General features: G+C 46.6%; 1 protein-coding gene across 1 annotated transcript in view; it reads right to left on the bottom strand.

Annotated features, from left to right (window-relative positions):
• EFCAB12 (EF-hand calcium binding domain 12) overlaps positions 1–14622 on the bottom strand; it is a 123778-nt gene that overhangs the window by 38170 nt on the left and 70986 nt on the right. The gene's annotated exons all lie outside the window — the stretch shown is intronic.

Raw genomic sequence — 14622 nt, 5'->3', positions numbered from 1 at the left:
GCCTCCTAATGGCTAAACTCTAGAACTTGCTTCCTAGATGTTTGATGTTTAAATCCTGGTATCTATGGTCAGGTACCTTTTATGTAAATACCCAATAGCAGAGGACTGGGGTGAGCTTAGGATGACATTAGGTGCCAAACTCAGAGACAATCCCTTCTCCCTTGAGTGGGTGTAGACCCTGTTTGTCCCTCAGCCCCTTAATGCTTAAATCTATAGCAATGGAAGGTACTTAACAACCGCTACTGAACCTCCCTCCCCGACAAACCTAACTGACAGAGCGCACGGTGAGATTTACTAGCCATGGTCCCCCCCGACAGGGACTTCTCCATCTTCATAGTGTCTTTGGGGCACCGGAGGACTGGTTCCCTGGTCCCTACCACTCGCCCCAGAGGCCTACAAACTATGTGAGTGCTTTTCCTCCTGGGTATTAGCCCTTGAGCTTCATCTTGGTGGCCCTCCGTACTGGAACTCTACTGTACAGTTACAAACTACTGGATACACACCAGTGGCGTAGCATGGGTTGTCAGCACCCGGGGCAAGGCAAGTAATTTGCGCCCCCTAACCCGGGGCAAGGCAAGTAATTTGCGCCCCCTAACCCGTGGATTTAGTCTCTTCCAAGATGTTGCGCCCGGTGCGGCCGGCCCCCCCTGCACCCTCCATGCTACGCCACTGATAGACACTTTCTCCACGATCTTAAGAGCAACCCTGATTGCTGAACCTAATATCTATTCGTGTAGATCCAAGTTGTACTATGGTATCGCTGCCACTTGCACATTGTCCTATGCATTATAGTTCTGATATGTTGTTCCTTGCAATGTATGCAGCTGTGTTTCTATTCTATACGTACACACTGTAATTTTGTATAATGTTTATTCTTTTAAACCTTAAAAAACCTAATAAAATATGCTTAAAAAAAAAAATTCTATGGTTCTCTGCCTGTTCTAAAGGTTTAATATGTTACAGAAGGGAGAAACGTTAGCATTTATTTCAAAGAAACTTTTAAGAACTGTGATATTTATCAAAGAAATACTGCAGATTATTATGAGAGGGTTCAGTTTCCTGTGGGGTGAGCACGTTCTATATGATGGCTGAGAGTTATAATGATAACATCAATAGAGATTCTGAGAAGGATGAATTGTTTAAAAATAATTTGTGTGATTTTCTTGATAATTCTTTGAAAAGTAAACATAGGATGATGGGAGAGAATCCCCAGGGCACTGAACATAATATGGATGCTTGTGGTTTAATTCTGTTGTATGGGAAGGCCTTACTGTCCCAATGCCAGGATCTTATTAGGGGTTAATTGGGTGGGCCTTTTAAAAGGCTATATGATGAGCTAAATGATCACTTTACAGATTATTTCATGGTAATGATGCATACTGTGCTGATGCTGCCAACTCCCTCATTTAAGAAAAAGACATTAAAAGTGCCTGATAAGACTCAAAAAGTGCTTTGGATACAGGATATAACCCCATTTTTGACCATAGATTGTTACAACACCTGAATTCTATTGAATGTTTTCCCCACCATTTGTGGATGAGTATGTAAAATCGAGCATCATAGTCTGATTAACAAAGCCACAAGATCCAAAATGAGTGCAGAATGCCACAGACTGTTTATTTAATCAGTTATGATCATCACTTTCTTGAGTAGGGATAGTAAAGATCCCAGAAGGTGTGTTGATAGTCTGGTCATTATTGCAGGATAAAATTGCTGTGCGTAGCTGACCAAGCTAAAAGAATGGGTGAGCTGCTAAACCTGGAAATAACAGCCAAATGGGCCCAAGGGCTGGTTTTTGAGGTAATCAAATGCTGGCCTGTCGTTTGAGAGATGCAAAGGACTTTTGCTTAGAACTGACCCAAAGTTGAGAGAACTGGCGAGGAGATTAATCGGTTAATGCAAGCATTTGCTTCACTGGATAAGGATCACTCCTTCCTAAAGTGGGTATTTGGGCGGGTCTCTCTACTTCAACCACCAGCAGTCCTGGTACATCAGGCTGATGTTCTTACCTTACAGAAGAAGGGGAGGACATTTTGCATCAGTGCAGGACAAGAGGGGGGAAGGAGAGTTCAAGGTAAGTGTATTCTCCTCCCTCCTGGTGAAAGGTGGGGACAGGTTGGCCCTTTTTGCAAAGAAATTCAGATGAAGTGAGCCTTGGGCTTATCTAAAAGTCCAAAGGCTTCTTATAGAGTTTTATGCCACTCAGGTTCTGACTGTATTTCAGACTCCAATTCAGTTTTCCAGGCAAGTGGGGGTGTTGATTTCTTTGGAGGTACAGAAGTTACTCCAGAAAAATACTATGGAGATGTGTTTGCTACACCCAGAAGCAGAAGAATATATAAGCAATTCATTTTTGATTCAAAAGATAAACACAAAGTTATGATTATTTCTCCGACTTTCGGTTAAGATCAAGTATAACAGGAAATTCTAGCAGGTAACACATCTGAAAGATCTCAATCAGTTTTTCCTCTATAGCCATTTTAAAATGGAAACATTAGTCAACGTCAGAGATATTCTCCTTCCTGGGGATTTGATAATTAATTTGGATTAGAAGGATGCATATTTGGCAGTGCCAATTTGTCACAATCATAAGAAGTGTCTAGTCCCTTTGAGTAGGACAGACGTACATGTTCATGTCCCTTCCATTCAGTCTATCCTATACTCATGGTGCTTTACCTAAATGATAAATCCAATTGCAGCAAATCTCAGGTCCCAGGGTCTGAGGATGGTGGTATACTTATTTGGACAATATGATATTCTTGGGCCAGGAAAATAATCTATTGCTGGAGCAGATATAGATGGCTGTAGAATTAATCCGGTCCCTAGGCTTTATGGTAAAGGTAGAGAAATCTGATCTGGAACCCTAAAAAAAGTTCTTGAAGTTGTTAATAGACTCTGACAAAGAGGTCCTTTTACTCCTCTTACAGTGAAAAGTAAAGAAAGACTTGACAATGCCATTGGCTCAGCTGCATGTTTCTTCCCTACAGTTGGCAAGGCTGGTTGGTCTTCTATCATCCTAGATTCAAGTGAACTTTTCAGGACCACTTTACTGTGGGACTTTCCATAAGCTTAAAATAAAGCATTAACAATGGGGCCTAGAATACTCATAGATGGTTCTGTTAGACAAGAAAGCAAAATAGGAAATAAACTAGTGGTTATGCCATATAGACACATGGAACAGAAGGGCCATTTCTCCAACTTCCCCATATCTGCTCTTAGAGTCAGATGCAAGTCTCTGGGGTTGGGCCACCAGGTGTGGCACCTTCTCAACTGTAAGAAGATGGTACAGGAAGGAGTTGTCAATACACATAAATTGTTTAGGGCTTCTTGCAGGCTCCTTTACAGTTCAGTTTCTGATAAAAGGCTAGGTAAATTATTCAGTCCTCCTAAATTTGGCCAATCTGATAGCAGCCAGGTACATATACAGGTTGGGGAGCAAAACGTCCAGGTCTCTAGCAGCCTTGGCCATGGCACTCTGAGAGTTTTATCTCTGCCAAGGGATAGCTTTAAAACCAGGTGCACAAAATTGGCAAGCAGACTGGTATTCAAGGAACCTCTACAATGCCAATGATTGGCGTCTGAATTGGCAGAGTTTCAAAAATCTAAGCATGGCCTGGGTCCGTTCAACACAGACCTTCTTTCTCTATGCTAACAGCTCTGTTTCACAATTATTTTAGTTGGCAGCCAGATTTGGAAGCTTTAGCAACATGATTTTTTTTCAAGATTAGTCCAATGGAAATCATTATATTTTTTAATATTTTATCATACTATCCAGGATTATGGGGCAGTGGGCAGACAGTCGACAAGAGTGGTGTTGATAGCACCACTCTGGACGATACAACCTTGGTATCCCTCTCAATTAGAGCTTAACGTGAATTATCCAATGCCCACAATTATTGCGGTGCCCTCAGAGGCAATGCTACAAGCTTGTTCTGGCTGGCAAACTGACACTGATAGCATGGAACCTTTCAGGTGGCTCTAAAACATACCAGAACTGTGGGAGTCTGCTTCAGGGTTATCAACGCTTCAGGGCACAAGGAACAGTTGCAGCATATAATTCAGCCTGGGAGGTTTGGAATGGCTGGTGCATGGAAGGAGTACTGATTCTGTTTCATCAGATGTCATAGGAATTTAAAATATCTTGGCCTTTCTAGGGACTAGTCAAAAGTCCAGTAGGACATTTAATGGGTACAGGTTAGTGATATCAACAGGTTGCTGGTAAACTGGTTAGGAAGCACCCCTTCAGTTTTCAGGTTGATGAAGGGGATTACATATGTGAATCCTCCTAAACCCAGGTATTCCGTGTTGTGGGATGTGAATTTGGCATTACAAATGTTCCAATCATGGAGTGCTAATGATCCTTTTTCTTAGAAGTTATCAGGCAAGTTGGTTATACAACTTTGTCTAGAATCATTTAGAAGGGCCTCAGATGTTAGACCTTTGGATGTTTCAACAATGCATTTCTCAACAACTGGGGTTGGTTTTACTATTACAAGAAGTACCAAGAATGCCTCTAAGTCTACTGCGTTTCTTTCATTCCCCCAGCACCCTACTTTGGCCCTCATTATGACATTGGCGGCAAATGCCGCCATGGCAACGGCCGCCAACATACTTTCGCCATGGCTACCGACCGTCCATGGCGGTGGATGGCTGTAAGGTGGCGCTGCTGCCAGCACCACGCCAGCAAAACACCACCTAGCCTGGTGGTGTTTTGCTGGTGGACGATGCTGCTGGCAGCAGCGCCGCATCCCGTTTCCTGCCGGAGGACCCCCTGCAAGCAGGTAAGTCAGGTTCTCCAACAGGAGAGGGGGGTGGGGTGTGTGGTGTGTGTGTGTGGGGGTGTGTGTGACTGTGTTTGAATGCGTGCATCCGTGTGTAATGTGTGTGTGCATGAGAGGGTGTGTGAGTATGTGCATGTTGTGTCGTGTGATTGCATGTGTGCCTGGATGTATGTTCGTGAGTGTTGCTGTGAGTGTGTATGAATGTATGCATGCATGAGTGAATGTGTGTATGGGTGTGTATATATATGCGTGTATATGTGAGGGGGTGGGGGGTGGGATTGGACTCTGGGGAGAGGGTGGGGGAAACCCCTATCAGTGCCAGGGAAGGAATTCCCTGGCATTGATAGTGCCTACCGCCATGGTTTCCGTGGCGGTACAGAAACCACGGAAATCATGGCAGTGGGTGGGTTCAAAATGCCATGGGTGGCCTAGTGACGCACGTCTCCAGCCCGGCGGTCGTTACCGCCATGGCGGTCGTGTGTAAACTTGGCGGTTTGGCTTTGGCCAAACCACCATTGTCATAATAGTAGAGGTATGTACCACCAGCCTGTTGGCGGTAATACCTCCATTATTGCACCGACCGCCGGGGTCGTAATGACCCCCTTTGTGTGTTGTGAGGTACATTAAGCATTATGTAGAGGTACCTTAGGACCTCTGCCCCATAGTGATTGATTTAATTATGCACATCGTTCCCTCGGATGCCCACAACTACCCTAAGCAGATGGGTTAAGGGGTCAATAGCACTTGTGGGGGTGGATACACGGCATTGAGAGACTCACTTAGCCCAGGTGCTATGGCATCAAGAGCAGTGCCTAGATTATAGGACATCCTTAGATCAGCAGATTGGTCTAGAGCAGAGGTTTTTAAACTGGAGGGCCTCAAGTGATCCTGGGGGAGAGATGGGGTGGAGTGGGGGCGGGGCACCAGGCTGTGGCCAAAAGAAGCACTATACAGATAACAGGGTTTTGTTTTAAGCAGAAGCATGTTATTGCAGTTTAAAAAAGGTAACAGTGCTTAACTACAGTGTTTAAATAGGTCTAGACATATTTAAACACTGCTATCTTTATAAAATAATTGTGAAAAATTAGGAGGGGGGCCCAATGATTTTAATTTTTCAACTGGGGGGGCGCGGCTCTAAAACGTTTGGAGACCACTGGTCTATATTGTCAACGTTTAAGACTTCTCATTGTAAGCCAGTTCATCATGCAGTAATGACAATTGTTAATCTGCTTTAAACTTGCATAATATAAGCCACCTGTCTTGTATTTAAATTGCAGATTCATCTAGGAATTTGGTGAAAGAGAGTCCTGGTTTTTGTAAAGACAAAGGGGGCGAATATTATCCTGACGTCAAGATGCTGATAGTGGTAGTGGTATGTTGTTTACGGTTATTCCTAGTGTCAATCCCAAACAGTCTAGGGGGGCAGGTGGCAATATGTTTGATGGAAGACACACTTTTGTTTGGTGCAAGACAAGGTCAGCATGGACATTCATCAAGGAAAAGAAGACATTGTTTGGCTACTTGTGGGATTTCTGTTACTGTTTGTTCTGTTTAGATTTTTCCAAGCACTGTACTTTAAGACTGAAATTCAATCACCAAGAGAAGAGGATATGTTGGTTGGACTGCCCCTAATCATTGAGGCTTGCTGTACTTTCTTTTTTGTTGTTACTTCCTGCTCAGTAGGATCATGGGAAATGTATTGCTTTAAAGGTGCTATTCAATAGACAGCAAGTGCAAGGAAAGAGCTTGCATGATATAATTGATTGATTAATGCTTTTCTAGGCACAGAATCAGTTCCTTCTGGAAGAAAGTGACTTGGCACTAAGGAAAATGTTAATGGCGACACAGATATAGATCAATGAAAAGGTAAAATCTGATGCTGTAAGTGAAAGAAGAGGAGGGTTTTTAGTTTGGAAGGCAATAATTATTTCTGTGATTTTAGGTCTACAGGCAATTTGTTCTCAAATCTGGCTGTGACTAGAGCAATGGACTTTCCTGAAGGTAGGGATTTTCACCCAGCAGGCAACTTGTGTTCTCAAGGCCCTGGATGGTGCTATAACTAGAAAGAGATTGCATTTCAGAATTAGACCTCATGTTGTAAATGGATTAACAGCAGAGGCATGGTGTTTTGACTAGGCATTTTTTGTGGGCTGGGAGCCAATGTAATACTTTTAACTTTAGCGAAATAGGGCAGGCTTTGTTTAGTCCTTGATCCAGTCTGACTGCTGTATTTTGTAATAAATGAATATTTCTAGGAAGATATTTGTGAAGATCCACAAAATCTATCATTGAAAGCATCAAAGCTTGATTCAGGTCATTTCTGGTAGTGGTGGGAATGGAAGTTAAGATCAGGAATGCAAAACCCATTGAGCATAGTTAGTTAATATAGACAATGAAAGATAGATTTGAATCAAATATGATCCAGGTTTCATGATTGTAAAGATTGAGAAGGGGCTCTCCCTAGTTCATTAGGCCACCAGTCGTAGGGACAGTCCACTGAGGAGCCAAAAAGGACTATTTCAGTCTTACTGCAGTTAAGAATAAGAAAATATAGAGTTCATTAATTTGGTGACACTGCTTGTAGGAAGTTGGCTCTGTATGTACTATTTCAAAGTGAGAAATAGCATGCACAGAGTCCAAGGGTTCCCCTTAGAGGTAAGATAGTGGCAAAAAGAGATAATTCTAATGCTCTATTTTGTGGTAGTGTGGTCGAGCAGTAGGCTTATCAGAGGGTAGTGTTAGGCATTTGTTGTACCCACACAGGCAATAATTGAGGAACACACACTCAAAGACAATTCCAGGCCAATAGGTTTTTGTATAGAAAAATATATTTTCTTAGTTTATTTTAAGAACCACAGGTTCAAGATTTACAAGTAATACTTCAAATGAAAGGTATTTCACTTAGTTAGGTAGCCCACCGTTGGGGGTTCAGAGCAACCCCAAAGTTACCACACCAGCAGCTCAGGGCCGGTCAGGTGCAGAGGTCAAAGTGGTGCCCAAAACGCATTGGCGGTCATTCTGACCCTGGCGGTCAAAGACCGCCAGGGCGGAGGACCGCGGGAGCACCGCCGACAGGCCGGCGGTGCTCCAATGGGGATTCTGACCGCGGCGGTAAAGCCGCGGTCGGACCGGCACCACTGGCGGGCTCCCGCCAGTGTACCGCCGCCCCATTGAATCCTCCAAGGCGGCGCAGCTTGCTGCGCCGCCGAGGGGATTCCGACCCCCCCTACCGCCATCCAGATCCCGGCGGTCCGACCGCCGGGATCCGGATGGCGGTAGGGGGGGTCGTGGGGCCCCTGGGGGCCCCTGCAGTGCCCATGCCACTGGCATGGGCATTGCAGGGGCCCCCGTAAGAGGGCCCCTACATGTATTTCACTGTCTGCTGAGCAGACAGTGAAATACGCGACGGGTGCAACTGCACCCGTCGCACAGCTTCCACTCCGCCGGCTCGATTCCGAGCCGGCTTCATCGTGGAAGCCTCTTTCCCTTCAGACCGCCCGCCAGTCCTGCGGGAAAGTCAGAATTACCACCGCGGTCTTTCGACCGCGGAACGGTAACCTGACGGCAGGACTTTGGCGGGCGGCCTCCGCCGCCCGCCAAGGTCAGAATGAGGGCCATAGGCTTCAAAGGAGGGTGCCCCGGTTCCAGTCTGCCAGCAGGTAAGTACCCACGTCTTCGGAGGGCAGACCAGGGGGGTTTTGTAGGGCACCGGGGGGGACACAAGTCAGCACAAAAAGTACACCCTCAGCGGCACGGGGGCGGCCGGGTGCAGAGTGCAAACAGGCGTCGGGTTTGCAATGGAGTTCAATGGGAGACCCAGGGGTCTCTTCAGCGAAGCAGGCAGGCAAGGAGGGGGCTCCTGGGCAAGGGAGAGGGCCACCTGGGGGTCGCTTCTGCACTGGAGGTCGGATCCTTCTGGTCCTGGAGGCTGCGGGTGCAGTGTCTTTACCAGGCGTCGGGTTCTTAGAAGCAGGCAGTCGCGGTCAGGGGGCGCCTCTGGATTCCCTCTGCAGGCGTCGCTGGGGGAGCTCAGGGGGGTCAACTCTGGCTACTCACAGGGTCGCAGTCGCAGGGGAGTCCTCCCTGTAGTGTTGTTTCTCTCCAGGTTGAGCCGGGGGCGTCGGGTGCAGAGTGCAAAGTCTCACGCTTTCGGCGGAAAACGTGTTGTCTTTAAAAGTTGCTTCTTTGTTGCAAAGATGTTTCTTCTTTGGAGCAGAGCCGCTGTCCTCGGGAGTTCTTGGTCCTTTTAGATGCAGGGTAGTCCTCTGAGGCTTCAGAGGTCGCTGGACCCTTTGGAACGCGTCGCTGTTGCAGTTTTTCTTGAAGTGGGGGGACAGGCCGGTAGGGCTGGGGCCAAAGCAGTTGGTGTCTCCGACTTCTCTGCAGGGCTTTCAGGTCAGCAGTCCTTCTTCGTCTTCAGGTTGCAGGAATCTATCTTGCTAGGTTCTGGGAGCCCGTAAATACTCAATTTAGGGGTGTTTTTAGGTCTGGGGGGTTAGTAGCCAATGGCTACTAGCCCTGAGGGTGGCTACACCCTCTTTGTGCCTCCTCCCTGAGGGGAAGGGGGCACATCCCTAATCCTATTGGGGGAATCCTCCATCTGCAAGATGGAGGATTTCTAAAAGTCAGAGTCACCTCAGGACACCTTAGGGGCTGTCCTGACTGGCCAGTGACTCCTCCTTGTTTTTCTCATTATCTCCTCCGGCCTTGCCGCCAAAAGTGGGGCCGTGGCCGGAGGGGGCGGGCATCTCCACTAGCTGGAGTGCCCTGGGGTGCTGTAACAAAGGGGGTGAGCCTTTGAGCCGTTGAGGCTTACCGCCAGGTGTTACAGTTCCTGCAGGGGGAGGTGAGAAGCACCTCCACCCAGTACAGGCTTTGTTACTAGCCACAGAGTGACAAAGGCACTCTCCCCATGTGGCCAGCAACATGTCTGGTGTGTGGCAGGCTGGTAAAACTAGTCAGCCCACACTGGAAGTCGGGTATGTTCTCAGGGGGCATCTCTAAGATACCCTCTGGGGTGTATTTCACAATAAAATGTACACTGGCATCAGTGTGCATTTATTGTGCTGAGAAGTTTGATACCAAACTTCCCAGTTTTCAGTGTAGCCATTATGGTGCTGTGGAGTTCGTGTTTGACAGACTCCCAGATCATATACTCTTATGGCTACCCTGCACTTACAATGTCTAAGGTTTTGCTTAGACACTGTAGGGGCATAGTGCTCATGCACCTATGCCCTCACCCATGGTATAGTGCACCCTGCCTTAGGGCTGTAAGGCCTGCTAGAGGGGTGACTTATCCATGCCATAGGCAGTGTGAGGTTGGCATGGCACCCTGAGGGGAGTGCCATGTCGACTTAGTCATTTTCTCCCCACCAGCACACACAAGCTGGCAAGCAGTGTGTCTGTGCTGAGTAAGGGGTCTCCAGGGTGGCATAAGACATGCTGCAGCCCTTAGAGACCTCCCCTGGCATCAGGGCCCTTGGTACCACGGGTACCAGTAACAAGGGACTTACCTGGATGCCAGGGTGTGCCAATTGTGGATACAAAGGTACAGGTTAGGGAAAGAACACTGGTGCTGGGGCCTGGTTAGCAGGCCTCAGCACACTTTCAAATCATAACTTGGCATCAGCAAAGGCAAAAAGTCAGGGTGTAACCCTGCCAAGGAGGCATTTCCCTACACTGCTGATGCATTCTTTCAGATTGAATGTGGTCTCAAACGGTCTTTCGTCCAGTCTAATGATCAATTGAGTGCCCTTGGCATAGGTGTGAAAGACAATTCCAAAAGGACTCAGTGAGAGCTGCAACAGTATTCACCTCCTTTGTCTTTAATAAATCAGAACTATCCTTCACCAATTGGCCAGGAGACTCTGCAATCAAACACCCTGATTTCATCCACAGTTATTATACGCAATGTCCTTGAGCTTAAAAATTAAATTTAAGTGCATTTTGTGTGAAGGACTGACATCTATTCTTCAGATTTAAATATTACAGCTCCGAGATGTGAAATGCAAATTTTGGTTCTAAAAACATGACTCGCAAGGCTATTTGGGCAGGGAGATTTAGCATACAAGTGCAAAATAAACTTTCGTATGAAGGTAAAATCACTTTTGCAATTCACAAATGGCAGTTTCATGCTCTTAAAAAGATGTACATGCATGAAGATTTTTTGCAAGTAAATCGTTTTCGCTCAGCAGAAGAGAGAGTGTTTCATGGCGGCAATATCCCAAATGTCTGTCCACAAAAGCACTTCTTGTTGGTGTTCACAAACTTTTTTGTGACCCATTCCCACCCTGGAAACAACTGCAGATTTACTTCACAATTTCTAGAGGGGGGGGGGTAGCGGGAGGGGGGGTTAGGAAGCACTTCAAAAATGAGTGGGAGGAAAAATGTTTTCCCTTTGGAGAAGCAAATCTAATTGCACTTGCTCTGAAATGTGCACATACATGCATATGTCTGCTATTTCAGGAGAAAATCTTAAGACAATTGTGGTGCTGCCAACTTCCCAGGAGTACACCTGACACCAGGAACCCTATGTGAATGTCCCCCTGTAGGACAGTTTCCCTTTTTAGGCATGGTTACCCCTCCACACACACCTTTTGCCTGATATTGATGCTGACTTGACTGAGAGTGTGCTGGGATTCTGCTAACCAGGCCCCAGCACCAGTGTTCTTTCCCAAAACTGTACCATTGTTCCCACAATTGGCACACCCCTGGCACACATTAAGTCCCTTGTAAAAGGTACCCATGGTACCAAAGGCCCTGTGGCCAGGGAAGGTCCCTAAGGGCTGCAGCATGTATTATGCCACCCTGGGGGACCCCTCACCAAACACTTGAACCCTGCCTTTGCAGCTCATGTGTGGTGGTGGGGAGAAAAAGACAAAGTCGACCACAGTTGAGGGCAAAGCTGCATGAGCAATATGCCCCTACAGTGTCTAAGTCCATTCTTAAATATTGGAAGTGGAGTGTGGCCATATAAAGTATATGGGCTGGTAGTTTGTCATTACGAACTCCACAGCTCCATAATGGCTTCACTGAGGTCTGGGAAGTTTGCTATAAAACTTCCCAGCACAATACACCCACACTGATGCCAGTGTTGGATTCATTGAAAGATGTCCCATGTATTTTAGCCCAACTTCTAGTGCAGGACTGACTAGTCTGTGCCAGCCTGCCACTTCCAGACGAGTTTCTGACCACATGGGGTGAGAGCCTTTGTGCTCTCTGTGGCTAGATACAAAGCCTGCTCTGGGTGAAGGTGCTTCACACCTCCCTCCTGCAGAAACTGTAACATTTGGCGGTGTGCCTCAAAGGCTCAGGCCTCTTGTTACAGTGTCCTGGGGCACTCCAGCTAGTGGAGATGCCTGCCCCTGGACAAAGCCCCATTTTTGGCTGCAGGTCCGGTGGGAAAATTAGGGAAAACAAGGAGGAGTGACCACTTTAGCTGGGACCACCCGTAAGGTGTCCAGAGCTGAAGTGAGCCCTGCCTTGCAAAATCCGCCATCTTGGTTTGGAGGACAGGGACCAATAGGTTTAGGTCTGTGTCCCTTTCACCAAAGGGAGTGGACGCCGGAAAGGTGTAGTCACCCTCAGGGTGAGTAGCCTTTGGCTACTGCCCTCTGACCTGTGTAAAGTTAGTAATTCCAGGATTTAAGGGCTCCCCTGAACCGAGCTCGTCAGAGTATTGGTGACCTCACAAGAAGAAAGAAGAAGGACTGCTAAGCTGACCCCCAGCAGAGAAGACTGAAGATGCAAACTGGCTTGGACCCAGCCCTACCGGCCTGTCTCCAGCTTCTAAAGCTCTGCTAAAGGAAGACAGGACCAGCGACCTCTGAAAAGCCTCCAGAGGACTTCCTGCACGCCAGAGGACCAAGAACCCTCGTGGACAGCGGCCCCGTCCAAGAAGAAACTCCATCCAAGGACTCCAGAACAGTCCTGATCCGTGAGTCCTGCCCACTCTGCACACAACACCCACAGCCAGTGTCCAGGTGGCCCAACCGACTAGAGCTGGTCCCCAGGCTATTCTGAGCAAGTGCCCACCCTGGGTTGACCCCTCCGGTCCAACACGACGCCAGCAGCCTGAATCCAGAGGACCACTTCCCCCCGGCTGCGACAGAACCGGACAAAGGTTCTCAACGCCAAAAGGTACCTCTGCACCCAAAGACCCTTGGCCTTGTGGAATACGACCTTTGGTGCAGCAACATCCAGCAGACAGCCCCCTCCTTGTCCCGCCCTTGACTTCTCCTGCAGCATCTTTGTGACCCCCGGGATCCCTCTACAGGAAAGCATTGCTTGCCCGATGCTGTGTTTGCACCCTGCACCTGGCAACCCCTGAGGACGTATGTTTGGTGCTGACCCGTGGCCCTTCCCTTGGTGCTCCTCTAAACTCCACAGGTCTGCCCTCCGAAGATGCGGTTACTTACCTGCAAGCAGGCCTGATTTCGAGTGCTCCCATTCTCCATAGTAGCCCATGTTAAATCGACCTCAACTTTGACCTCTGCACCTGGCCGGCCCGTGTTGCTGGTGATGGGTGTTAGGGGTTAACTTGAACCCCAACCTGTGGACATCCCAAACCCCGGAGACTGGAACTGTAAGTCTTGTACTGACCTCAAAACTGTGCTAACTCTTCTTCCACCCAGAACTGTTGCTCAAAATTGCACTGTCAACTTTTAAAACATTATTGCTATTAAAAAAACGTATATCTTGATAATTTGAAACAAAGTTGCATTGATACATATGTTGGATACTTACTTGCAAATGTACTTACCTGCAACTTGAATCTTGTGGTTCTAGAAATAAAGTAACAAAATATATTTTTGCTATTAAAAAGCAATTGGTCTGGAGTTAGTCATTGAGCGTGTGTTTCCTTTATTGCCTGTGTGTGTACATCAAATGCTTTGCACTACCCTCTGATAACCTTAACTGATCGACCACACTACCGCAAAAGAGAGCATTAGTATTATCTACTTTAGCCTCTGTTAAGCCTCTGGGGAACCCCTGCACACTATATCTCATTTTGATACAGTATATACAGAGCCAGCTTCCTACACCCCCCAAAAAATTAAACAATAATTTTAAATCTATGCCAAATGTAATGGGAAACCTAGAAAGAAAAGTACAATTGTGTTTGTGAAATGGGCCCTAAATATATGTTTTCTGAATTGGACTACAATGGGACAGTGCATGGATTGATAAACAGCTTCTCTGGCATTTGTGTGTTCCTGCATGAATTGCAGGGTTAAGCATCTCACTTGGGGTTGCGTTATGAAGAGATTTAAACAAGCTTCGTTATGGCAGGCATAAAATACAAAATATGATCTGAGGAAAGGTTACCGGATCGCTCCGCATCACCAAGGATGCACTGCTTCGGTCCTAGTGTTTCATTTAACCATCAAATGCATTCTAGGAGTTGTAGTCCTGGTTTGCCTGAATTCAGCCAATTGAACTAACACACCTACAAATAATGATTCATAAATCTCAGGGCTGGAATAATGCATTTTTGGTAATGGTGCCTTTTTGTAACCTCATCTCGGGGTGAGATATGTGTTTTCTGAGATGTTTGCTCCTAACAAGGAGTTTAACAAGCATATTAGAGATGGATTTGCAGTGGTTGGGCAGATTTTTCTCCAGGTCACGTAATAGAAAATGTTTGCATCAGGGAACAATGGAGTAAACAGACTTTAAAATCCCATGTAAAACATATAATAGACATCTTAACATAAAAATTCAAGTCAAAGAATACGCAAACTTGAAAATACAATATCTTTCCAACTTATGTAACAGGAAAAAAGTTGCAAACAAATCATATCTTTCACATTTCAAAAGCTGATGGAATGTCTTCATTATT

Source organism: Pleurodeles waltl, chromosome 9 (assembly GCF_031143425.1).
Source record: "Pleurodeles waltl isolate 20211129_DDA chromosome 9, aPleWal1.hap1.20221129, whole genome shotgun sequence".
NCBI classification, from domain to species: Eukaryota; Metazoa; Chordata; class Amphibia; order Caudata; family Salamandridae; genus Pleurodeles; species Pleurodeles waltl.
Note: the sequence above shows the minus strand (reverse complement) of the source record. Positions and strands in the feature narration are given on the sequence as shown.